The sequence below is a fragment of the Bison bison genome, unplaced genomic scaffold, assembly GCF_000754665.1.
Source record: "Bison bison bison isolate TAMUID 2011002044 unplaced genomic scaffold, Bison_UMD1.0 scf7180017864379, whole genome shotgun sequence".
NCBI classification, from domain to species: Eukaryota; Metazoa; Chordata; class Mammalia; order Artiodactyla; family Bovidae; genus Bison; species Bison bison.
In genome coordinates, this window is record NW_011494951.1 from 5,591,748 (window position 1) to 5,618,636 (window position 26,889).

Sequence of the window (26,889 nt, forward strand, 5' to 3'; positions counted from 1 at the left end):
CAACCGAAGTAAATCTTTTCCCTCCTGAGTTAATGGTCAGAAAGGATTGTCTTTTCACATGAAGGAATCTCTAGGCGTGGACTTTTGTTGATTTGATATTATGCAGTAATTGTCAAGAAGGTCAGAGGCTCCCAGGTACATGATTGTCCGTCTTCTGTGCTTCTATTTCTTTCATAGTTCTTATTTTCTGATGTCACTTGTTTCTCATCAGCCCGACAGTTCCTTAAGGGCAGGGGTGTGTCTTTCACTGGACCTGAAAGTCCAGTGGAGTGCTTGGCATGGCAAGAGTTTGCAGTGTTTACTAGGTGACTCACAGAATGCATGGTGAGTAGACACTCTGAAGTTCTTGCTGTCCACATGGTCTAAAACGCATATGCTTATCAGGGCTGAACCACCTAGTTTCTATGCCTTGTTACCTAGGAGTTTCAGGGGGAAAAAAAATCTAGCAACAGAAAGCCAAACAAAAACTCAATTATTGTGTGTTTTAACTAAAGGTAACCCTTTGATCCCAACTCAGTTCTGAATTCTACACCACCTTGTATCCTCTGAATGGAATTACCTCAAACATTGAGAGAAAATGAGGACTCAGATGAGCATGATTGCAATGACTGATGTGGCAATCATTTTGTTTGATCTCCTAAAGTATGGGAACACCTCTCTGCAGGAGGCAGGTCATCTTTTCATGGTGAGAACTGCTGATGTTTATAGCTGTTATCAAGTGAGAACAACCAGAGGCAATGCTCTGCAAAACCAAATTTTAATTATAATGAGAAAGCAGAATAGAGACACAAAGCAACATTTCCAAGTTTGTTCTTACTTAACTAGAAGAGTATTAAGTAATAAATAATTTATTTGTAAAATCACTTAATGAATATTTGTGATTTCTCTGAAGTCCTCTGTTTTATTTGTATACAACTGGGGATACATTTGGTTTTAATACTTTTTCATTGATTCATAATTGATTTATAAATTATATTAGTCTCAAATATATAACATGATGATTCAGAATTTTTATAACATTCTCCGTTTAAAGTTATGAAATATTTTCTATATTTCCTGGGCTGTATAATATATTCTTGTGATTTATTTTATACTTAGTTTATCTGAGATCATAGTCTATCTTGCCCCTTCTCCCATCCCTCACGCCATTGATAAACACTAGTTTGTTCTCATTTATATGTCTAGCTTGTTCTCATTTATATGTCTATTTTTTTTTATCTGGGAGTCAGTTTCTGTTTTTTTATATTCATTTTTTTGTTCTGTTTTTTAGATTCCACATATGTGTCAAAATATATTAGCCATTTTCTGTCTAGCTTATTTCACTAAACGTAATACTTTCATCCATGTTCTCACAAATGGCATGATTTCATTTTTTAAATGGCTGAGTAGTAGTACACTGTATATATACACATATATATGTCACGTATATATGTCACATCTTCCTTATGCATTCGTCTGTTGTTGGACACTTAGGTTGCTGCCATATCTGTTGTTGTTATTCAGTCACTAAGTCATGTCCGACTCTATTTGACCCCATGGACTGCAGAACACCAGGCTTTCCTGTCCTTCACTGTCTCCCAAATTCACATACATTGAGATGGTGATGATATCTAACCATCTCATCCTCTACTGCCCTCTTCTCATTTTGCCTTCAATCTTACCCAGCCTGACGGTCTTTTCCAATGAGTGACTCTTTGCATCTGGTAGCCAAAGTATTAGAGCCTTAGCATCAGTTCTTCCAATGAATATTCAGAGTTGATTTCCTTTAGGATTAACTGGTTTGACCTCCTTGCATATCTAGTCTATTGTAAATAATGCTGCTATGAACACTGGAGTGCATATATATTTTCCAGTGAATGCTTTTGATGTATTTCAAGGTATACCCAAAATACATTTAGTTATTAACCTCTTATTGGTCATATCATTTACAAATATTTTCTTCCATTCTGTAGGTTTTTTGTTTTTTCATTTTGGCAATGGTTTACTTTGATGTGCCAAAGCTTTTACATTTAATTAAGTTCCATTTACTTATTTTTGTTTTTGCTTCCTTTGCCTTAGGAGACAGATTTCCGCCCCCCCCCCCCCCCCAAAAAAAGTTATGATTCAGATTAAACTTTGCTTTGCCTGCCTGTGTTTTGGTCTATGAGTTTTATGCTTTCTGGTCTTACATTTAGTTCTTTAACTCACTTTGAGTTTATCTGTGTATATAGTGTGGAAGAATGTTCTAATTTAATTTTTTTTACATGTAACTGCTCAGTTTTCCCAGTACCACTTATTAAAGAGACTATGTCTTCACCATTGCATATTATTGCCTCCTTTATTGTAGATTAATTTACCATAAATGTGTGATTTGTTTCTGGTCTTCTTATTCTGTTCCATTGATTTATATGTCTATTTTGGATTCAGTACCATGCGATTTTGATTACTGTTGTTTTATGGTGTAAAGTCAATATATATCTGCTTTACATGCAGATCTCTTGCTAATTTTATCCTCTGAAAATAGCACTCTGGAATGTGTATGATTCCATCATTCCCTTTCCCCTCAATAAAAGACAATCCTCCTGGTTGGGCCCGTAAATACTTCTTGGTTTAGTATCTTAGCCCAATACTCAACTCATAGGCTTTCCTTTTTTTTTTTTCCTATTGTGCTTGTCTTCTCCTCTTATTTAGGTGGTACTGCAATCTTTACAGGATTCAGCTTTAATTAAACTTTCTATTGGGTCCTCATTACATGAAATTATAGTAATTTATTTATAAATTATTTATTAATCATTTGTTACATGCCAAGTATTGTACAACAATTCAAAAACCAAACTTTCATAGCATATCTTTCCAATCATATTTCTTAACAGTCTCAGATATACACTCACCCTATTGTCTATGTACACAGGAATATTGACTAATCCCTGTGTGCACTGAAATTTGTCTTACCTCAAAATTTTTCACATTCTAATTCAAATACTGAGAATGTCATTACCTAGTTTTCATCTGGTGAACTCTTACTAATCTCTAAAACCCAATCCAGATATCAACTTTACTTTCATAATTTTATCTCACTATCTTTAAGCTTACTGGTTATCTTTTTTGGGTTTCCTCAACCTTTGTGCTGATCTATTTGATAGTTCATGCCTGATTACATGAGAATTGACAAAATAGAGTTCCCTTACAGAAGAGATCCTTATTTAATTATATTTACAATATTAGTATCCTGTTTCATTTTATTCTGTTCAGTTGATCAGTCATGTCCGACTCTTTGCCACCTCGTGGACTACAGCACACCAGGCTTTTCTGTCTTTCATCATCTCTTGGAGCTTGATCTAACTCATATGTATTGATTCAGTGATGCCATCCAACCATGCATCCTCTGTCATTCCCTTCTCCTCCTGCCTTCGATCTTTCCCAGCATCAGGGTCTTTTCCAATGAGTTGGTTCTCTGAATCAGGGGGCCAAAGTACTGGAGCTTCAGCTTCAGTGTCAGTGTTACTAATGGATATTCAGTGTTGATTTCCTTTTGGATGGACTGGTTGGATCTCCTTGCAGTCCAAGGGACTCTCAAGAGTCTTCTCCAACACCACAGTTCAAAAGCATCAATTCTTCAGAGCTCAGCTTTTTTTATAGTCCAACTCTCACATCCATACATGACTACTGGAAAAACCATAGCTTTACCCATATGTATCTTTGTTGATAAAGTGATGTCTATGCTTTTTGTTATGATGTATAGGTTTGTCATATCCTTTCTTCCAAGAAGAAAGTATCTTTCAATTTTGTGGCTGCACTGCAGTCACCATCTGCAATGATTGTGAAGCCCCCCAAAATAAAGTCTGTCACTTTTTCCATTGTTTCCCCATCTATTTGCTATGAGTGATGAGACCAAATGCAATGATCTTCATTTTTTGAATGTTGAGTTTAAGCCAGCTTTTTTCACTCTCCTCTTTCAACTTCATCAAGAGGCTCTTTAATTCCTCTTCACTTTCTGCCATAAGGGTGGTGTCATCTGCGTATCTGAGGTTATTGATATTTCTCCAAGCAATCTTGATTCCAGCTTTTGCTTCATCCAGCCCAGCATTTCACATGATGTACTCTGCATAAATGTTAAATCAGCAGGGTGACAGTATACAGCCTTGACATACTCCTTTCCCAATTTTGAACCAGTCCACTGTTCCATGTCCAGTTCTCACTGTTGCTTCTTGACCTGCATGCAGTTTTCACAGGAAGCAGGTAAGATAGTCTGGTATTCCCATCTCTATAAGGATTTTCCACAGTTTGCTATGATCCACACAGTCAAAGGCTTTGGCATAGTTATTTAATTGTATTTCTAATATTAATATTTCATAACATCATGAAATTCACTTCTTTCAGTTGTTTCTTCATACAAGAAATACTTACTAAATATGCTTGAGCAGACAGTCTATTTAATAATCCTTGAATACAGTACAAGAAAGAAAAAACATAATACATGGAATTCAATACGGGCTAATTTAAGGGTTAAAGGATGAGCACAATTTTGACTACCATGTTCTAGTATCCTTTACGCTGGAGAGCTTTCTCATCATTATATTGTGTTTGATTGTTTGCTAAATTGTATAGCCAATGTAAAGCACATACCGCTGTGACAGACACAGAATAAATCACTTCAAAAATTGCTATTTTTATTCAGTCACTAAGTTGTTTGTGACATTCTGCAACTCCATGGACTGCAGCACAGTGGCTCCTCTGTCCTCCACTATCTCCTGGAGTTTGTTCACATTCAGGTCCATTGAGTCAGTGATTCTATCTCTCCATCTCATACTCTGCCACCCCCTTCTTCTTTTGTCTTCCATCTTTCCCAGCATCGATGTCTTCTCCAGTGAATTGGCTCTTCACATTAGGTGGTCAAAGTATTGGAGCTTCAGCTTCAGCATCAGTCCTTCCAATGATATTAAGCCCTTCCAACTTGAAAAATATTGATGATTGAATGGAAGATTTCATGAACTCTGGCTCACCAACTGCATGATTTATCACAATATCTTGATAAGTTCAATTCAATTAACCACATTCTCTTGGGTTTATTTCACATAATTACAAGTAAAACAAACTTGCATTACTGTATCATTTTAGTTCCTCTTGAAAAATAGAGATGAAATAAAAATTAGTGTAAATAAGGATTATTTTCCATTTAGATTGGGCAATGAATTAAGTGAATGCAAATTAGTTATCTATTTCCAAATGTGGACATTATAAATAATTCACTCGATCTTATTTTTCTATTCAGGTAAGACAATGCTAATTGAAAGCAAAACAAAGCTTCCAAGTCCCCAAAATAACAGATTATTCTGGCTTCCAAAGCCATTGATTTTGTGTGTGGCCTGATATTCCCTTTGCTGAGTTTTTAGTTCTGTTTTATCCTCAAAGGAAATGGATGTCAACTTTGAAACCACATTCACTCCAGATAACCAAGGGTGAGTCTTACCATGGTAGAAAGAACATAGCCAACTCTTGGCTACATATCAAAACAATTATTTCTATCTGACTGGGTGAAGGTGTGGTGACTTTATCACCCTATTCTAGGTTTCCTATGACTCTAGAAGAGGAAACATTCTGATGAGTTTGCTGTCATCATTAACATTCCTCCACCCCCTTTTTTTCCTTTAGAAATAAGTTGACCAGGCATGCTACTTCTAGTTTGAAAAGATCACTGTTTGACTTATTATATATTGACATATTATATATGGTACATATTGCTTATGTACCATAGTACATAAGCAAGAATCACTGAATAAATGTCTACTGAGTATCTTCTAATATTCTAAACACAATGTTGGGTGTGGTTGAAACAGCAGATGATTTTACAAAATTTCTTACAGTCGAGAAATGCTCAATCACATAAAAGAGACATGACACACTTTCAGAAAACTGCCATCACATTTGATATATAATCCATGTCAAAGAAATAGATAACATATTCTGTCGAAATTTAGAAGAGGTTTTGACACTTGGCTTGTGGTCTTCACTGATGACAGGGCAGAATACTTTAGTTGAATACTGAGCATTGACTTGCAATCTAATTAACTCTGAGAATTCCACATATCATTTCTCTGAAATTGAAATTTTAAATTATAGAAAAAGCAATTTAAGTCTAAAGCAACTATATGAAAAGATATTGAATTATAGCCCATAAACCAATGAAACCGAAAGTTGGAAAACAGTAGAGGAAATCAGCAAGATGAAAGCTGTTTCCTTGAAAAGATCAATAAAATTTATAAATTCTAGCAAAGGTACTGGGGGGAGAGAAAAAGAGGAGACACTAATTGTCAATATCAAAAGCAAAAGAGGAGCTCATCACTGTTGATCTGCTAGACAGTAAATGAAAAGGAAGAATACTACAAACAACTTTATGTCCACAAGTGTTATAACTTAAATAAGGACCAACTCCTTAAACCACAAACTGCCAAAATTCATACAAGAAGATACAGACAATATGAATAAGCCTACATATATTAATGAAATTAAGTTAATAATTAATAAACTTCAAAAAAATCTGACCTCTATGCTTTTATTAATAAATTAAGCTCAATATTTAAGGAAAAATACTCCCCATACTCTATTCCAGAAAATTAAATTAGAGGGGATACTTTCTAATTGTTTCTCTGAGGACAGTATTATATCCTTATAAAGACCAGATAAAGATGTTACAAAAAAGGAAAACAACAGACTAGACCAACATCTCTCATGAACAGATGCAAAATTTCCTCCCAAATGTTAGCAACTAGAATCCAAGAGTATACAAAATATAGGTATATGCTATGACCAATTCAGCTTTATTCCAGGTATGTGAAGTTGCTTCAACATTTGGAAATCAATAAATGCAATTAGCTACATCAGGATCTGATTGATCCTATCAGATGACCCTGTCAATTGACATGAAAATCAAAACATTGACAAAATCCAGTACTCATTCATGGTTAAAAACAAGCAAACAAACAAGCAAAAGAAAAAAAAAAATTAAGTAAAGTAACAATACAGTGAAACTTCTGAACATCTACAGTCCATGAGGTTGCAAGAGTTAGGCACGACTTAATGACTAAACCATCACCACCACAAAAAGTCTACAGATAATATCTTATTTAAAGTTGGCATATCAGATCCTTTCAAAGATTGGAAACCAGGTAAGAATAGCCTGTCTCATCAATTCTATTTAATTCTATGCTGGAAGTCCTTGCCAGTACAATAAGATGAGAAAATAAAATAAAATATACAAACTTCCCTGGTAGCTCAGTTGGTAAAGAACTCAACTGCAATGCAGGAGACCCAGGTTTAATCCCTGAGAGGGGAAGATCCCTTGGAGAAGGAAATGGTAATCCACCTCAATATTCTTGCCTGGGAAACCCCATAAACAGAGGAGCCTGGAAGGCCACAGTCCATGGAGTCACCAAGAGTCAGACACAGCTTAGCAACTAAACCACAAAAGGAAGAAGCAAACAATATGACATGATTATCTATGTAGGAAATTCCAAGAAATGGACAAAACACTCCTGGAACTCATAGAGAAATATAGGAAGGTTGAAAAATATAAAACTGATAACAAAAATCCAGTTTATTGCCTCTATATCCCCAAAGAGTCCCTTGGACTGCAAGGTGATCAAACCAGTCAATCCTAAATATTCAGGAATCAATCCTGAATATTCATTGGAAGGACTGGTGCTGAAGCTGAAGCTCCAATAATTTGGCTACCTGATGCCAAAAGCTGACTCATTAGAAAAGATCTTGATGCTGAGAAAGTATGAGAGCAGGAGAAGGGGACGATAGAGGATGAGATGGTAAGATGGCATCACTGACTCAATGGACATGAGTTTGAGCAAGTTGTGGGAGATGGTGAAGGACAAGGAAGCCTTGTGTGCTGCAGTCCATGGGGTCATAAAGAGTCGGACATGACTGAGAGTCTGAACAACAACAACAAATACCCCCAAAGAGTGATTTTGAAATTAAATTAAATTTGATTTTAAAAGAAATAAAAAATAATGCCCAAATGAATTGCCCAAATGTAAAATAAATATCTTTAAGTCCACACTGATAAATGACTAGACAAATACATAGGAAAGAAAACACAAATCTCTGTACAGATTTTTCGAATAATTCATGGGGATATTCCACTCTTAGAAAGTAGAGCAAAACACTCAACTCCTCAAGGATGAGTTACCATCAGTGACTTCTTACCAAAGAGTACAGGGTGGAAAACAGGAGTAAATAAGTTTACAGTGGAGAAATCTCATAAACACTACCTCAGTTAGGTCATTGTCATTGTCAAGGTCATTGTCGGTAGTAGTAAGTCATGTTGAATTCTGATTAAGTTCAAAACCAAAAGGAGCTTCATGGGTTTAAATATAATATGGCATTCTAACAAATTTCCACTAATGTAAGATATTAATAATAGGAAAATTATAGGGGGGATATATGGATATACAGGGATCATTTGTATTATAGTCCCAATTTCTCTGTTAAGTTAAAGCTGGTACAAATATAAAGTTAAAATTTTCTCAGACATAATCATAGTTATAGTTTAGTACTGCAAATGAATCTCTGAAAGAATTTTGCATTTGGCAGTGAAAATATTAAGCTTCTTTTTCCTTTTCTGTCTTAAAAAACTGATGACCTTGGAAAAGTCACTCAATATTTTTAGACATCATTTTTCTCATTTCAGTGACAATTAAATACTGTATTTTTCTACTTGACTTCACAGTACTGCTGTGAGGATTAATTCATACAGTCAATGGTAAAAGACAGATATGTTGGTGGAGAGACAGACACATATGACAGAATATAAAGCACTCGAGGATAACTAAGTGAGAATATGACTAAGCATGAAACACACAAACAAACAAATGTGAGTTAATTAAAGAGGCCCCTAGTTCTAAATGGGAAACCTAAAGAAAGTCCATGCTATTGGTTATGTCTACAGATAACTGAACTGCTATGTGAGTGAGCCTGTTCTTAGCTTCTGGTCCAGAATAGTTTTAGGACCTTTGGCAAACCACTTCCCCTATTTTGCTTTTAATTTCTCATCTGTAAACTAGACATGGTATTTCCTCCCTAAATTTGCTGTCAAACAGCCACTCACATAGTATCAAAGTAGCAATTATATGTCTATATCCATTGGTAAGACGTGCCTCCACTTTTCTTATGAAAACCTTATCAACACAATTCTCTTAACTCCTAATAAACCATGCACATTTTGTTAAGGTATTTCTGCCACTCCTCTGTTAGTTGATATTTATGTATATCAACTTTTTCCTAACAAAAAGTCTTTAACCCATAAACTGAAACAAAGCTCTCTATTTAGTCCTTTCAAATGAATTATCTGGGTGTTTTTCTTTTTTTTTTTCAGATAAATTATTACTTTTGAAATACCTTAAAAAATAAGTTGATCTTATAACTTATTGCCTAGTGTATGGAATCACAAGCCAGAATATTTTTCTATTTCTGTAGCAAATGCCATTCAATTTATTCTTCTAGATTGAGCTTAAATATAATTTTATTCAGGTAACAGTTCTCATCTATGCCAGTATATTAAGATTTCCTTATACACAGCACCTGTTGTACCATACTTGATTTTCTGAAACATTGCTGTCATCTCTTATGGACTGTCTCTGTTCTTCCCACTAGGTGGCAGTTCAACAGCAGGGTGGTTAGAACTATTTCTACAGCTCTCCTTAACCTCCTTTCCTTATAAAAACAATGCCCACTACTGTGTTTCCATATACTGGGTGTTGCATTTGTGGACTAAGTGTTTGATGAATTTTTTTTTTTTCATCTCTCTCTACAAGGCCTTGATTTCCCAGAAAGCTCACAATAATAGGAAGCATGCTTTTGTGTATTTATTTTTTGTCCATTTTATCTATCCAGTGTCTTTTAGAGTACTTGACACATGTTATTCACTCAATATACATCTGAAGTAGATGGAGATTTAAAAAAAAAAAAAAGAGGGAAGGGAGTAAGAAAGAGGAGGTTGAGAGCAAAGAAAGGCAATTCCATTGAAAATGGCCCACTTCCATCTCAGATAGGTATGATGTTATAACACCGAATATTAAAAAAAAGAAGGACATTTAGATCCTTAGTTGGTCTGAGGCCTGGGAAACTGAATGAGAACCTGGAGCAGAGGGGTTGGTAGAAGAGGTAACAACCAGGAAACAAGTCAAATTAACAAAGCTGGTCATCAAAATGACTGGCCAGGAATAGCTGTCATAGAAAGAGCCATACATAAAACCAAATTGGAAAGAATGGCTATTCGGAAAGGATCATTGGTAGGGATTCTGACGACCCTGAGCCAGCCTGCACAGCTCTGCAGAAGTACTTACTAAGACCTCAGAAAGTGGGGTCAGGATGCCTTAAATGTAGAGACACCCATCAGGAAGCAACAGGGACTTTGACACGAGATAGCATCAACTGAATGAGTAGCAGATGAGTGGAATAGTGGTTAAGGTGATTAGGGATGGGATACATACGGGGCCTACAAGGGAGTATACCATCTTGTATCTGGATATCTACATCATAGATACTACAGGATTATAATGAATTTACCCTTCAACTAACTGGTAAGAAAATCTGAAAGTGGTATGCAGCAAGGGATTAGATATTTCATACTTTGTGAGACACTGTCTGAGAGCACGTGCCTCCTGTCTAAAACCGAAGTCATTGCTCTTCACACCCTCTCTGAAAAGTTCTCCAAGCTGGATCTGCCACCTTCAGGGGGAGTCTAAAAATCATATGAACAATTCTAAACAAAAGCAGGAGGAAGTAATAAATGTCAAGAAGCCACAGAACTTCCAGTATCCAAACTGAGTATGCAAGGCTCTCAGTATTCATCGAGGATGGGGAAGGTTGGTATAGGGCCTAGATGAACCTGCAGCTGCAGGTGAATTTCATCCACACTCACCAAAGCATCTTATTATGGAAGAGGGAAGCTGACGGGTGGAAATTTAGCTTTGTGCCCTTAGTGGTTTTGAGACAGATTGTTTCTTTGTAAAACACTTCTTGAACTTCTTCTAAGAGAAGCAGAGAAAACAGGAACAGTCTTGGGCCAGAAAATTTACCATCTGAGCATATTCATTCTGCTAACTGAATACTTATCATCAAAGTCTATATTGTACCTGCCAAGGGCATTGAAATATATAAATTGTTATTCATCTTAAACCATTTCAGCTTCAGCAGTGGGACCCTCTATAAAAACAGATCTAAAACTTTTTAAAATTATCATTGTCTATTTTTATTCTATAACAAATGAACAAAGTATTTTGAGACATAATCCATCGTTCTTTTACAGATGTCTGAAATGCAAGTCTTGGCTTTTCTACAGGTACTAAGAAAAGCTATACTTTTGTTAAAAAAAAAAAATCAGCTTGATGAACACCTGTTCCCTGAGTCCTGAATCTGTAACTCATAAGAGTCAGTCTCATTCTCTTTTAAATTTTAGACTTAGCATTTGAACTAGAGTAAAAAGAAATTGAAGAATAGACCCATGTGTACAATGTGCAGAAAGACCATTAATTATTTCCTATGTCACAAGTGAATTACCAAGCACAGTTTTCAACCATTATGGAAGAATTTATTTATTGCAAAACAAGTTTGCAATGAAGTATTTTTGTGAGAACTTAAATATTATAGCTATTTTTCTTCTTTAGTAATAGTCTCACATTCCAAAACAAGTCTTTCAGTGCCATAAGAATGCAGGGGAAAATATAAAGCTAAGAGGAAAAATATAAATGATTTTTTTTCCACAGGGCTCAGTTTAAATAACAAATCAGTTGCAGAATGAGAACAGCATGCTGTAACTCTTCTATTGTTATACGCACTGCTGTGGAATCTTGCTTGTATAACTCAGAACATGTGACACATAATTGACAGAGAGACATAAAACAGGCTAATAACAAGGGGAATCACTAACAATAACAGGAAACATGCAAATCTCTCTCTCAAGCCTGTCAAGGCACTTCTTTACTTAGTGTTAAGAGAATCCCTCAGAGATAACACCAGTGACTTTTAAGAAAACAAGCTTCATATAAAAAAGTAGTAGGTGGTGGATGATCTAATAAAGCATGGTCAGTCCCTCAGTCATGTCCGACTCTTTGCAGCCCCATGGACTGTAGCCCGCCAGGCTCGTATGTCCATGGAATTTCCCAGGCAAGGATACTGGAGTGATTGCCATTTCCTACTCCAAGTAATCTTCCTGACCCAGGGATCAAACCTGTGTCTCTCCAGTTTCTTGCATTGGCAGGTGGATTCTTTACCACTTGCACCACAGAACACTCCAGTACTCTTGCCTGGAAAATCCCATGGATGGAGGAGCCTGGAAGGCTGCAGTCCATGGGGTCGCTGAGGGTCGGACACGACTGAGCGACTTCACTTTCACTTTTCACTTTTACGCATTGGAGAAGGAAATGGCAACCCACTCTGGCATTCTTGTCTGGAGAATCCTGGGGATGGGGCATCATGGTGGGCAGAGTTGGACATGACTGAAGTGACTCAGCAGCAGCAGCAGCACCACCACAGAAAGCCTCCTAATAAAGTGTGTTATGAAAGAGAGGGGGAGAGAGAAAGAGAGAGAGAGAGAGAGAAAGGGGACCATTTTAAGCAATTTGTGGATTTTTTTTTTCCTGGATACCCCATGTCTTTTAAATGAAACATAATTATTTGGGGATTTTTCTTAATATGAGATTTTGTTGTTGTCCTTTTTAATTTGGTTGTTTCATTTTGGCCACAAAATGTGGCATGTGGTATCTTAGTTCCCAGACCAGGGATCCGACCCCCGCCTCCCGCAGCAGAAGAGTGGAGTCTTTACCACTGGATCACTAGGGAAGTCTCAGGAAAAATGGAAAACTATTATATTAGCAGCACAGGGCTTCCCCTGTGGCTCAGACAGTAAGATCTCCCGGAGAAGAGGATGGCAACCCACTTGAGTATTCTTGCCTAGAGAATTCTATGGACAGAATGTGGACAGATTACTGTCCATGGCATCACAAAGAGTGGGACACAACTGAGTAATTTTATTTGACTAACACTATATTAGCAACAAAAGACAGAAAAGTAAAGAAGATGGTATTTATTCCAAGAATATTGACAGACCACCTGGTATATGTCAGGATCACTCTATATCCTAATAATGTAGTCTTGAAAAAAAGTAAATAAAAACATGAGTGAATTAGAGAGCATATGGAAGTTCTCTCAGCCAATACACTCTAGTTCCTCTTCCCAATCCCCTCTGCCCTCCTTCCTTTTTAAACACTATGGGACATTCCAGTGAATTGAAACAGATACTCAAGCAAATAATTGTGTGCAATTATTCATAGTTCTGTTCAAGATATTCAAAGTGTAGAAACAAATCAAATGTCTGTTGATGAATGGATAAATAAAATCTATATCTATATAATGAAATATCATTCATCTATGATTAGAGATAGAGTACTAACATGCTACAACATGGATGAAGTTTGACAATATTCCAAGTGGAAGAAGCCAAGTACAAAAGACCACATATTGCATGATTTCATTTGTGTGAAACATTCAGGATAGAAACAGAAAGCATAGTGGTGACTGGGGTTGGGTGGGGAGGTCTTGAGAGGGGAGTGAGTACTGGAGAGGGTGGATAGGTAGCTTGCTTGTAGTGAAGAAAAATGTCTGTAAATTGACAGAGGTGGTGGTTACACAACATTATGAACACACTAAATACCCTGAGTTGTATGCTTTAAAATAGTTACTGTTGAGTCATGTGGATTTTACCTCAATAAAAGCATGTACTAAAACAATAGCATTATCCTAATGTCTGGATGAGCTGAGCTTACAAATTGCCTTGCCAACTAAAGTAGATCATCACACAGTTGATTTGACTGGGACAACCATCAAGATGACGGAAGTCATTTAAATAGCCAAGGCTAGTTGGGTACCCCTGTCTAGACACAGTCCCAGCCAAGTCTTTCTTTACTTCAGAATTTTACCATGGAGGTTGCTTTAGGTTTTGGGACCTAGCCCTTGGTTGACTAAATTTACGTTGGGGGGAGAACGTTGTAAAAGAGCTAGGAGACAGCAGTTTAACTCTAATTTACTTGAGGACTTCAGCTTCTCTTACAGTTTGAAGTAGAAGTAGTGATTTCCAAGAAAGAAATAAGCTGGAAAATAGTCGGTTAGTCATGTCCAACTCTTTGCAGCCCCATGGACTATAGCCCACCAAGCTCCCCTGTCCATGGGATTCTCCAGACAAGAATACTGGGGTGGGTAGTCAATCCCTTCTCTGGGGGGATCTTCTCAACCCAGGGATGGAACCTGGGTCTTTTGAAATTCAAGCAAGTTCTTTTCCTTCTGAGGCACAAGGAAAGCTGAAACATAATTCAAGAGGTCTTCAAATTTCTAGTTTGAAGCCAATGAATAAGCTTTTCATCCTTCATGCTAAAAAGTATGCATAAGAAATAAACAATCTTGAATTGGAAATTAAAAAGTCTCAGCTAAACCACAAAAGTCACCTGTCTTTAACCACACAAATCAGATCACCCACTGTTATTTCTTCTTAATGGGCAGACTCATGTCTATAAAGTTGAGATAGCCACTTCCCTGACAGGCATCAAATGTACCATATATTGGAAATGACTTTTATATACATATTTATTAAATCCATAAAGTGAGACATAAAATCTAGGTTTATTGAGAGATTAAAAAATAAGAAAGGGGAAAAACAGTAGAAGTTACATACAATTTGGAAAATAAAAGAGAAATAAACTTCACCCTATTGATATCTATATCTTATTTATGTTATTTTTAGCATAATTAGCTAAAAATTATATCCAAAATCCATTTTTTTTCCAGGCTCCTAGGATCAAAATTGGAGCTTCCTTCTTAATCTACTCTTTTGAATACACCTTCCATCAACCAATCAAATTAATTATTCCAAGGTCTATATTTTTTTTAAATTTGTTCTAAATGAATCTGCCATCTACTCTTGTCTCCTTAATTTTATTACCATATAGGCACTTTAGGATTCTCCAGAAAAACAAATACAGATATGATATATGGTTATAAATTATACCTCTATCTAGTAATAATAAAAATAATGTGAAGAAGAAGGAGGAGGAGGAGAGACAGCAAAGTTAGCAGTAACAAGCAATTACTTGCATATATTGAGTCCTGGGTTAAGAAATTTATAAGGATAAACTCACAGTTACCCTATATGAAGATCCAAATTAACTCTTTAAATCTCCAAATTAACATTGGTGGTTAGCAAGTTGAATTATCAGGTTACAAAGTTAACTTGACCAAGGCTAAGGGTGAAATCAGGATATCAGAATTTGATTCCATGTCTTCTGTATCTCAGAGCCTGGATGTAGATTATGATTACTTTACAGATTACTTTTAATTTCATTGTGTGGCTGGGATATTGAAACTCAACAAAATTACCCATGTTCAAAAGGGTTGGGAAGTGGAAGAGACAGTAACAGACATGGGTCCCTGGGACCTCCAAGGTTAAGTCTCTTCCCTCCATAGTGGCACCGAGTCTTCTGCCAGGTTGTGTCTGACTTTGTGCACCCATGGACTGCAGTCTGATAGGCGCCTCTGTCCATGGGAATTTTCAGGCAAGAATGTCAGGATGGGTTGCCATTTCCTCCTCCAGGGGATCCTCCTGACTCAGGGATCAAACCCAAGTCTCCTATGACTCCTGCATGGCAGGCAGATTCTTTACCCACTGAGCCATAGGTGCAGTGCTGACTACCCCTTTATATCCCCTAGCCTCTACTGTTTAAATGATCACAGGGTTAAAAAAAAAAAAGAGAGAGAGAGAGAGAAAGATTTCAGTTTGATGGACTAGAAGTGTAGGCTTTGGAATAAAAATTTGCTTCAAATTTTGTTTAAACTGTTTAGTGGTTTTGCCACCTGAAACATATTGTTTACATTTTCCATGTTTCTACTTGCTCCTTTCATTCCTTGAACTATATTTATCTGGTATCAGTTCTATTCCAGCATTTTTTAAGACTCCAGAGAGCTGGCAGTAAACATAACTAGACTATACCCTCAGGGAACAAAACTGAAAAATACATTGAAAATATAAAGAATGTAGAATACCAAAGCAGGACAGATAGTAACTGAGGGGAGAGATGCAACTGAAAAACAAGGGAATTGCAAAGACTAGTAATTCAAATATTATTATTTCACCTTATGTTGAAATTCAATGTCAATAAACCATGGATTATGTATTTTCCAGGTCTGTTTCCAGATTTGGAGGTCACCCTGTAGAGTGGTCAGGTAAGATCATTTTGGAAAGATGATACTCGAGGGCCTTGAAGAAGAGAGATTGTTGTCAATTACAAATTGGCACTTGCCATAGGCATATGCCATCTACCTACAGCTATTCATTATCAACACCCCCTGAAAGGAGTTCAGGGTAGAGAGCAAAAATAAGGCACTCTGTGGTTTGAGAAAAACTGGCAGAACAGGTCTTCAGATCCTTAGATATTTTCAGGAACCAATTGTGTGAGCCCAATTCTTGTATCTCCTCATAACCAGAAAAACACAAAAGTCCTTCATGGTGATGTCTGCTCCTCAGGACCAGCAGAAACATTCTGCAAAAAAAATATGTGCTTGGTGCATGTATTCCCTTTTTACCAAAATCACATAAATACTGACCTCCTTTGTACTTCTCTGACGCATTTTCTCAGAGCTATCTGAAATGCTGTTTCCTAGGCTATTGTCCTCAATTTGCTTCAAATAAAACTTAACTCACAGCTCTCATGTTGTGCATTTTTTTAAGTGGACACTGTGAACCAAATGATTATTGTAGGGAGAAAAGAAGAACACGGAATGCAGAGGAAACAGTAAATGAATAGATGCTAGTTTTTGCAAAAACGTGTGAGGTCCCATTGCTGGATAGAGGAGTGGGTGGGTGGGGAGCAGCAAATGGAGTAGGGCTGAAGGTCAGGCCTTAGTTGGGCATGGATAAGCCTTGGGATTTCAGTCTGTGTGCAATGGTAAGCCACCTAACAGTTTTGAACAGAAGATTGTCATGCTCTTTTTCCTTAATGTTTTTCACTTAATTTGTGATCTACATACAGCCGTTATTTGAAATAATGAAAAATGTACCCGGCCCCATCACTGACACAAAGCATATTTCCACAAATATTACTTCTGGCCTGGTTCCTTCTCTTCATTAATACTTAGGTTTAGATTTCTGCAGACAAGAGGAGGCATTCTTAGAAGGAAGACTCTCAGCAGTGTTGTTTCCTTGGAAAGTAGTTCATTCTTTGTTCTTTGGCTGCCCATTGGTTCTGGGACTGAAAGAGTGGTCTTTAAATACTGGGGAGGCTGGCAAGTGCAGAGCTGGAATAAGAAGCTGAGGGGGGATTTGATCCAAGTGGGAGGCAGATAATGAGAGGATTAACTTGGGTCAAGTGAAGAAAAAAAGTGAGAGAGAAAAATAGATGCCGTGGATGCATATTGCAATAACAAGTGACTGAGTGTAACCTTTTCTGTTGCAGATGGCACAGCCCGCTAGCAAGGCATGCTGCAGAAGGCAAGATCTTCCTGGAACTGCAAATCTCTCAGGGGGTGGGGAAGTGCGGATGCAGAACACAGAGATGTTGGCTCATTCCTCCTGCAAACAGCTGATGAATGGCAAAACTTGCTTTCAGAGCTGATAAAAGCACCCTCAAGGGAGCTGATGGCTTATACAATTGCCTCCAAAAGGAAATTCTTTCACTCCCATGATTGCAAACTGGATCACACTGGACTCCACAAGCATATTGCATTTTCAAAAATAACTTGCTCAGGTAAGGATGTTACTCAGATCGGGGTTTGCAAATTCATTAATTCTTACATTTATTTTTTGAGGATCTTCTATGAGCTAAGGGGTCCTTTAGGTGCCAGGGGCTGAATATTGATCAAAATTCCTGCTTTCTTAGAATGGAATTCATATAATTTGGGGGCAAAGGGGGCAGACAATAGACAGAAAAGATTCTGTATGTCAGATGATCATACATTCTAGGGAAAGTATAAAGGAGGTTAAGAGGATTCAAGGGCTTGAGGGATAAGTGGAAAGGGTATGAAGGTGACATTTTAGACAGAGAGGGAGAGGCTTAACTCGTGCTCTCTAAGGAGAACATTTCCTGGCAGAGGGAAGAACAGGAAAGGCTAGGATATCTGACCTCCATGAGCAAAGGAGAGAAGCCTAGCTGAGGTCAGAAAGGGGAGGCCAGGACTTCCCTAGTAGTCCAGTGGTTAAGGCTCTGTGCTTCCATGGCAGGGAGCACTGGTTCAATCCCTAGTCAGGGAAATTCCACATGCCCAGCAGTGAAGCCAAAATAAAATAAAATAAGTGGGGAGGAGAGGAAGTCACAAGTCATGCAGGCCAGATAGCGCACTGGAAGGTGTTTGGCTTTTATATAAGAGGTGAGATGAGAATCCATGGGAGGACTGTGAGCAGAGAAGTGATCTGAACCTCCCTGTAAAGGATCCTCTGATTTCTGTGCCAGGAACAGTCTACAGAGACTTCAAAACAAACATCAGGAGGCTAGTGAAAGAAATCTGGGCTCATGATGGCAAAGATGTGGACCCAGGAGTTGTGGTTGAGGCAGTCAAAAGGGAAAATATTATGGTCTCATTTTAAATATAGAACCAGAGAGTAAATTGATCTACTAGATTTGGTATATAATAAAAAGCAAGGAGTCATTTCTTGAAACTAGAAGGGCTTTGAAGGTATGGATAAAGAACATCACCCACTCTATTAGTAAACAAAAGATGTTTTGGCCATCAAGGCAACAGCCCCTGCAGTCAGTCATTCTGACTATGCAACCTGAGGGGATTCAGGATGGGAAGAACAGGATGCTGGACCTAGATAGTTAAGATGCTTATCAAAGGAATGACTTCTGGGAGCCCGCTGTATTTTCCCATACATCAGTTCAGTTCCGGAGAAGGCAATGGCACCCCACTCCAGTACTCTTGCCTGGAAAATCCCATGGATGGAGGAGCCCGGTGGGCTACAGTCCATGGGGTCGCTGAGAGTTGGACACGACTGAGCTACTTCACTTTCACTTTTCACTCTTATACATTGGAGAAGGAAATGGCAACCCACTCCAGTGTTCTCGCCTGGAGAATTCCAGGGACAGGGGAGCCTGGTGGGCTGCCATCTATGGGGTCGCACAGAGTCGGACACGACTGAAGCGACTTAGCAGCAGCAGCAGCAGCAGTTCAGTTCAGTCACTCAGTCATGTCCAACTCTTTGTGACCCCGTGAACTGCACGCCAGGCCTCCCTGTCCATCACCAACTCCCAGAGTTTACTCAAACTCATGTCCATTGAGTCGGTGATGCAATCCAACCATCTCACCCTCTGTATAAAAGTGCTATTATATATTTATTAACTTGAGATGGCTTATTTGTCATAAACAGTAATCTTTTGGTGTTTCTTTCTTTTTTTTTTTTCCCCACAAAATACCTATATATCCTGGCTCTTCCCTTACCTTTTCAGAGCAGTCTCTCAGAGCTATCTGAGAGGCTGTTTCCCAGGTTTAAGTTCTCAGCAAGTCTGACAAATAAAACTTAATTCCAATCCATCTGCGATGCAGGAGACCCAAGTTCAATCCCTGGGTCAGGAAAATAACCTGGAGAAGGAAATGGCAACGCACTCCAGTATTCTTGCCTGGAGAATTCCATGGATAGAAGAGCCTGGTAGGCTACAATCCATGAGGTTGCAAGGGTTGGACACAACTTAGCGACTAAACCACCTAAATTTTTAGACTGTACATTTTTTTTTTCAGATGACAAAAGCAAGTTGAGGTGCCAGGGTTGAGGGGAAACCAGGCATTCATTTGGGGGTTATTCAATTCTACATGTCTATTAGACAGCAGCAAACTGGAAAATTCTTAAAGACATAGGAATACCAAACCACCTTACCTGCCTCCTGAGAAATCTTTATGCAGGTCAAGAAGAAACAGTTAGAACTGGACATGGAACAACAACTAGTTCCACATCAGGAATGGAGTACGTCAAGGCTGTATATTGTCACCCTGCTTATTTAACTTATTTGCAGAGTACATCATGTGAAATGCCAGGCTGGATGAAGCACAAGCTGGAATCAAGATAGCCGGGAGAAATATCAATAGCCTCATGCATGCAGATGACATCACCCTTACGGCAGAAAGTGAAGAGGAACTAATGAGCCTGTTGATGAAAGTGAAAGAGGAGAGTGAAAAACTTGGCTTAAAACTCAGCATTCAGAAAACTAAGATCATTGCATCCAGTCCCATCATTTCATGGCAAATAGATGGGGAAGCAATGGGAACAGTGACAGACTTTATTTTGGGGGGCCTGCAAATCACTGCAGATGACGACTGCAGCCATGAAATTAAAGAATTCTTGCTCCTTGGAAGAAAAGCTATGACCAAACTAGACAGCATAATAAAAAGCAGAGACATTACTTTGCCAACAATAGTCCATTTAGTCAAAGCTATGGTTTTTCCGATAGTCATGTATGGATGTGAGAGTTGGACTATAAAGAAAGCTGAGCACTGAAGAATTGATGCTTTTGAACTGTGGTGTTAGAGAAGACTCTTTAGAGTCCCTTGGACTGCTAGGAGATCCAACCAGTCAATCCTAAAGGAAATCAGTCCTGAATATTCATTGAAAGGACTGATGCTGTAACTGAAGCTCCAATACCTTGGCCATCTGATGTAAAGAACGGATTCATTGGAAAAGATCCAGATGCTGGGCAAGATTGAAGGCAGGAGTAGTGGATGACAGAGGTTGAGATGGTTGGATGGCATCACCGACTCAATGGACATGAGTTTGAGCTAACTCAGGGAGTTGGTGATGGACAGGGAGGCCTGGTGCGCTGCAGTTCATTGGGTTGCAAAGAGTCGGACATGACTGAGAGACTGAACTGAACTGATTAGACAGCATAATAGAAGTTTTCTGAGGGATGAGAGTCACAGGGGGAGTTTTCTTTTTTCTTGTTGATGCTGATAAACAGATGCTAATCGGAGTGCCAGGAGGTACACCAATCCAAAAGACCCATCTAGAAGAACTTGACTGATTAGCAATCCCAACCACAGCTGCAACAGTAGAAAATACTTGAAATCCATCCCTATTTTAGATACTGATAAGTCTTTTTCACACTTTTTCCCATAGATTTGATGACTCACATGAAGAGAATTCTGATTAAATTTGAGCTCTAGAGGCTTTAGTTTAGACTATCTTTCTCAATGAGCATCCATTCCTCTGTCAACTGAAAAATAGTCACAACCTAAAAGTTGAGAGTTGTTTTATTTGGTGGGAATTTTTAGGACTTCAAGCCCAGGAGACAGCATCTCAAGTGACCCTGAGAGAACTGTTCCAGGGATGTGGATGGCAAGGGAGTTGTGGCGAGAGGTAGGGAAGGGTGGCCAGAGGTGGGGAGGAGTCAGATTATATAGAAATACATGTTTGTAACAAAGGGCAGGTAATCTGAACATCAGAAGAATATTGTGAATTAAAGAAAACAAGATATTTTTGAGTTAAGGAATATAGTGCTTTTCTGTGTATGGGAAGATGCAAGACTTTGAGCTCACTAAATCATTCCTTTCATAGTCATCTCAGCTACCCTGGGTGAGTGCCCTATGTTTTCACATCCTGAGTTCCTCAGGGTTCCCTGTAAGGAGTGAAAGCAGCCTAATGGCTGTTGATATAAGGACTCTTCTCCTTTCCGAGTGCCCTGGAGGGCTGGAATTGTGATGACTATGACATCTTTGTTTATTGATATGGCAGGAAATATTTCAGTCCTCACCTGCCATAGCTGGATTTAAAGGAGCTTCATTGAGTTCAGGCTGGATCCAGGTTGCATGATGAATGCAAAGCTCCTCTGAATCTCATCCACATATGCCTCCCTTCCCTTTACAACACTGGGGACCTCACCATTCACAGCACCTAGGAGCTCTGGCCCATGAAGGAAGCTATAATTAGGACTGATTATCTGCTTTCTCTTCATAAAGAATTAGCACTAATTCCATGAGACATATATCTTTAGCTCCTAGTCTCTTAGTCACCTCTCATGCTCAATCTCTCTCCTAAGGCTATTATAGCTTCTAAGCAGATTTAACTCTCCTAAAATCTTTACAATTTCATGAACTCTGAAAGTCATTGCCTCTTCCTCACAAACCTGAAATAAGCTTTCTAATCTGTAGAGCCCCCAATTTGCCTATCCATCTAAATCTCCACCTCTACTTTCTTCTTCCTGTATATTCCTAACTCTTTCTTACTGCAATAGATGAACTGTCCTCCCTTATATAGAAGAATGAATCCTGGATTTATGTACTGAATCCTATGAACAATTATTTACTCAGGTAAGCAAGTATTTACCCTTCTGTGATTATCTCTTTTCCTCCTGCAATTTCAGGTTTTCTTTGTTGAATCCTGTCTAATATTCTCTGAAGTGATATTACAAAATATTGTGCAATATCTCCTTGATCTCCCATCACTTCAGGTAATTCCCAGCTTCTCACTTAGAGAAACCAGTCCATTCTGAAGGAGATCAGCCCTGGGATTTCTTTGGAAGAAATGATGTTGAAGCTGAAACTCCAGTACTTTGGGCACCTCATGCAAAGAGTTGACTCATTGGAAAAGACTCTGATGCTGGGAGGGATTGGGGGCAGGAGGAGAAGGGGACCACAGAGGATGAGATGGCTGGATGGCATCACTGACTTGATGGACATGAGTCTGAGTGAACTCTGGGAGTTGGTGATGGACAGGGAGGCCTGGCGTGCTGCAGTTCATGGGGTTGCAAAGAGTTGGACATGACTGAGCGACTGATCTGATCTGACTATGCCAGAACTTAGTTGCAGCACACAGAATCTTTGATCTTCCTTGCAGCATGCAAACTCTTTAGTTGCCGCAGGTGGGCTGTAGTTCGGGGGACATGTATCAAACCCAGATCCCCTGCACTGGGAGCATGAAGCCACGAACCACCAGGGAAATCCCTTGAACTTATTCTTATAACGTCTCTCCCCATCATATTACTGAAACTGCCTTGGTCAATGTTACAAGTGACCTCACTGTACATGCATGCTAAGTCGATTCAGTCATGCCTGACTATCTGCAAGCCCATGGACTGTAACCAGTCAGACCCCTCTATCCATGGGATTCTCCAGGCAAGAATACTGGAGTGGGTTGCCATTTCCTCCTCCAGGGGATCTTCCCAACCCAGAGACTGAACCCACATCTCCTGTGGCTCTTGCATTTCAGACAGGTTCTTTACCACTGAGCTGCCAGGGAAGTACTAGTCCTCACACTGTAGTCCACTTGTTTTTAGTGTTGAGGAAAACTGAAAACTCTCCCCCAGATCTAGAGCATTTTGTTCATTTAATATTGTAACTGAACAGGACCAGATGGGGTCTTCCTGTGGCAGGCCTTCCCCCATATCCTTTGCTTTAACTTCTCTCTGAAGTACCTAGATTACAGTATTCAATGCAAATTTTTACATGATTTGCTTTACAGAAGCTAGAACCTCCACCAAATGTTGACTACTGGATGACATGAGCACATAGCGCCCAGGCCTCCAGAACCTGAGGACTCATAATATGATGATATTTTCCTCATCATCAGTCAACCAGAGAAACATTCAGGAATTTGTTAGGTAGTTAGAATAGGGGAAAGGAGTCCAAAATAATGTGGCTAAAAGACAAAGAAGGGAAAACCCTGTGAAAATAGAACAAAGGAAGGTCTGAGGAAAAGAGTGAGAACCTCAGGTGAAACCAACAGCCCTCCTGGCTAACCCAATTTAAATAGGGCAGCTTCAGGGGAAGGAGAAAAAACATATTAAAAGAGGAGCCAAAATTGAGCCTCTGGCCTCACTTCTCTTTGCATCTTTTGGGTCAGCCAGCCCTCACGCCTCCAGGATGCATTTTCCTTTGTTTGCCAAATAAAACAGAGCTGTAACACTGGTCCGTCCATCGCTTCAAATTTTTGCTGCGGAGACACAGAACCAAGGGAATTGCAAATTCCCCCAACAAACTGAGGGCTTCCCTTGTGGCCCAGCTGATAAAGAATTGGCCTGCAATGTGGGAGACCTGGGTTCAATCCCTGAGTTGGGAAGATACCCTGAAGAAGGGAAAGGCTGCCCACTCCAGTATCCTGGCCTGGAGAATTCCATGGACTGTATAGTCCATGGAGTCACAAAGAATCGGACACGACTGAGCAACTTTTACTTTTCACTTTCTGACAAGCTGATCAAATACCCTGCGACCCCCTCCCTCACCTGGCCTTTAAAAATGCTAGGAGGGTTAAAGAAGGAAGGCATATAGCCGATTCATGTTGATATATGGCAAAAACCATCATGATGTTGTTAAGTAATTATCCTCTAATTAAAAATAAATAAATAAAAAGCTAAATAAAAAATACTTTGCTAAAACCCTTCACAGATCTCAGGGCTTTGGGAACTTGAGCCATCAATCTCCATGCATGGCTCTGCAATAAACCTTTCTCTGCTCCAGTCTCTAACGTTTCAGGTTTGTTTGGCCTCACTGTGCATTGGGCACATGAATTGTGTTAACATATGTCCTAATTTCCCCCATATTCCAGCAACTAGATTGCCTCAGTCATCATTGTTGGGTTCTTTATTTCTCATACATCTTGTTCTTATGAAAATTAAATAAAATGATGTCTTTAAACTGCCTAAATATACAGCACTGTCAGTAGTTCTCTTCTTCCATCCCCCTACCCCCAAATGTATGAGACAGTGTGAATGTTTGTGAGAGTGTATGCAATGTGTGGGTGAGCTGGTGTGTGAGTATGTGTGTGTGTTGGTTTTGTTTTGCTCTTTTACCTTTCAATGTGTGTGTTGATTTATTTAAAAGCACTCTAGTGAGCATTTTTGCGGTAGCTTGGATCTCGTGTTCTGAGATCGTTTTCTCTCCTGCTCCATTTTCTAACAGATCTTATTGAGTTTTGTAGCTTTCCAAGCATTGTTGTTGTTGTTCAGTTGCTAAGTTGTGTCCAACTCTTTGTGATGCCATGGACTGTAGGATGCCAGTGTCAACTACAAATTGGCACTGGTTTACCAAGGGCATTGCCAACAAATGAACCACAAAGGCATTTCCCATCTGCCTCTAAGGAGATTGAACCCCATGATGCTATAGCTGTTGATCTGAAACAACCCCTGAAGGAGTTCAGGGTAGAGTGAGACACTCTATGCTCCAGGGAATCTCCTAGCACAGGTCTTTAGATAGTTGGATATTTTTAGGAACAGATTTCCTGATCTCCATCCTTGCATCTCCTCATACCTAGAGAAGCATTAAACCCCTTCATGGTGACAACAGATCCTCATGACTAACAAAAATCCTTTCATAAAATGAGTACTTCATTGTATTGAACTCCCCCTTCACCAAAACCTTATATATTTACCTTCCCCTACTGCCACTTTGGAGCAGTCTCTCAGAGCTATCTGAGATGCTGCCTCCCAGGCTGCAGTCCTCATTTTGCCCCAAATAAAACAACTTGAAACTTGTACATCTAAGTTGACACCAGGATCCTCTGTCCTCCACTATCTCCTCGAGTTTGCTAAAATCCATATCTACTGAGTTGGTGATGCTATCTAACCATCTCATCCTCTGTCACTCCCTTCTTTTGCTTTCGATCTTTCCCAGCATCAGGGTCTTTTCCATGAGTTGTCTCTTCACATCAGGTAGCCAAAGTATTGGAGCTTCAGCCCAGCAACCAAACATTCACACATTAAATTTTAACTCATCGTTTTTCATTTGAACTTAAGATTGAATGCATCACTAGCATGCTTTGGAAATATCACAGTGAATGTATCCAAAAGAGAAGTCTCAATTAAAAACCTTCACATGACATCTTTTCCATCTCAGTCCATGGCATTATCATTGAATCAGCAGCTCACGTCAAAAACCTAGTGGTCATCTTCAAGTTTGTTCTTTCCTTCAAAATCTTTATGTAATACAGTATCATGTGCTGTTAGCTACACCTTTCCAAAGTAGACTCCATCCAGTCATTTCTTACCTTTTTCACTGTTACCAGAGTTATTTCAGCTGTTCACAACATTCTCCTTAGTGATCTTTCTACTTCCGTTTTGCCCTCCCGAAAATGCATGCTATTGCCCTTTTTTTTCCCCTTGTTTGTGTCCCTTCAAAAAAAACAAAAAAGAAAAAGAAAAACCCTAGAATGTAAGTTCCACTGATGAAAAGAACTTCTCTGTTTTGTTTACCAGTATATGCTCTTTACCTTGAACTATAGCCTCACACATAGCAGTTACACAAAACATAATCAGATCAGATCAGATCAGATCAGTCTCTCAGTTCTGTCTGACTCTCTGTGACCCCACGAACCGCAGCACTCAAGGCCTCCCTGTCCATCACCATCTCCCGGAGTTCACTCAGACTCACTTCCATCGAGTCAGTGATGCCATCCAGCCATCTCATCCTCTGTCATCCCCTTCTCCTCTTGCCCCCAATCCCTCCCAGCATCAGAATCTTGTCCAATGAGTCAACTCTTCGCATGAGGTGGCTAAAGTACTGGAGTTTCAGCTTTAGCATCAGTCCTTCCAAAGAAATCCCAGAGCTGATCTCCTTCAGAATGGATTGGTTGGATCTCCTTGCAGTCCAAGGGACTCTCAAGAGTCTTCTCCAACACCACAGTTCAAAAGCATCAATTCTTTAGCGCTCAGCCTTCTTCACAGTCCAACTCTCACATCCATACATGACCACAGGAAAAACCATAGCCTTGACTAGATGGACATTTGTTGGCAAAGTAATGTCTCTGCTTTTGAATATGCTATCTAGGTTGGTCATAACTTTCCTTCCAAGGAGTAAGCGCCTTTTAATTTCATGGCTGCAGTCAACATCTGCAGTGATTTTGGAGCCCAGAAAAATAAAGTCTGACACTGTTACCACTGTTTCCCC